Source organism: Capsella rubella, unplaced genomic scaffold, assembly GCF_000375325.1.
Source record: "Capsella rubella cultivar Monte Gargano unplaced genomic scaffold, Caprub1_0 scaffold_1, whole genome shotgun sequence".
NCBI lineage: Eukaryota > Viridiplantae > Streptophyta > Magnoliopsida > Brassicales > Brassicaceae > Capsella > Capsella rubella.
In genome coordinates, this window is record NW_006238923.1 from 4,568,606 (window position 1) to 4,570,014 (window position 1,409).

General features: G+C 38.5%; 1 pseudogene; it reads left to right on the plus strand.

The window, feature by feature from the left end:
- LOC111832646 overlaps positions 1-1,409 on the plus strand; it is a 6,016-nt pseudogene that overhangs the window by 3,376 nt on the left and 1,231 nt on the right.

A 1,409-nucleotide genomic window follows, 5' to 3' on the forward strand; every position in this document is an offset into this window, starting at 1 on the left:
CACTGATAGAATTATTCCCAGGTAAGAGGTGAATCGAGTGCTCTCTTCCTCTAATAGGAGGTAATTCTGTAGGTATTGAAAATACCTTATCAAACTTGGCCAATACTGTTTGAATATCCGCCTCTAATGGCTGAATCATTGATGTTGTTATCTGTTGACTGCACAAAGCCACTTCCACACCTTTCTTTTGGAAAGTAAATCCACTGGAGAGTGATTTTAAGGACATTTTTGCAATGTCTAAATCTGATTCACCCTTCAATGATACTATCTTTTTCTTGTATAAAAATGACATCTCATTTTTCTGCCAGTTCACCTTACAGTCTCCCAATGTGCTCAGCCAGTAAACTCCCAAAATAATGTCAATCTGACCTAACTCCAACACCACAAAGTCTGTAGTGAATTCCAAATCTTGAACTGAAAATTTTACTTTCTCACAAACTCCCATTCCTTGGACTGTAATCCCTGTACCCAGCCTCACATTAAGGTTAGGATCGTCTCTACATTTCAATTTCAGTTTTGTAACCGCTGCTGGAGATATAAAATTGTGGGTTGCCCCACTGTCCAACATTATAATCACACTAGCAGTCCCAACCATACCTCTCACTTTAGTGGTTGATGGAGAAGAAATCCCTCTAAATGATGAGAATGATAGTGCCATGCACTCACCAGCAACTTCTTCTACTAACTCCTCGTCACTATTCCCATTCAATACTTCAACCTCATAGCCATTAAAGACAGTCAACACCCTTAATTCTTTGTTTGGACATTTATGATCTTTGTTCCAAGGACCATCACACTTAAAGCATATTCTTCTTCTTCGCTTTTCATCTAATTCAGCATTAGAGTTGTGTCTTCTTGGTCTTTGATCTACTCGCGCCCCTTGTTTGTTAGCCCCTTGTATAGCATCAGTAGCAATTGTTTTCATTTTCCAATTGTTGGTGTTGTAAGTATTATGAACTTTGTAATCAGAACTGTATCCCTCTGCATTCTCTTTATTAGCTAATAACAGCTCTTTCTTAACCACTCTTCTTATAATGCTAGATTCCATTGCTCTAGCCTCTGCTACCATTTCTGGCAAATTCCTTGGTTTCTGCATATGAACTAACTCTTGCATCTCCTGAGTTAACCCATTCAAAAAAATGCCCTCTAATTTCTGATCATCCAACCCAGTTACTTGGGAAGATAAGTCTTCAAACCTCTGCACATAATCAGCTATAGATCCCGTTTGCTTAATGCAAAACAAACTTTGGCTTGGACCTCTAATCTTCAAGTTCCCAAAGCGTAACAGCAAACTTGTCTTAAACTGACTCCAAGTCTCAAAATCTTTTCTGTTTACTTCCCAATTGTACCAGCTCAAAGCTTCTCCTTGTAAACTCACTGATACCAAAGCTAATTTCTCAGCATCATTA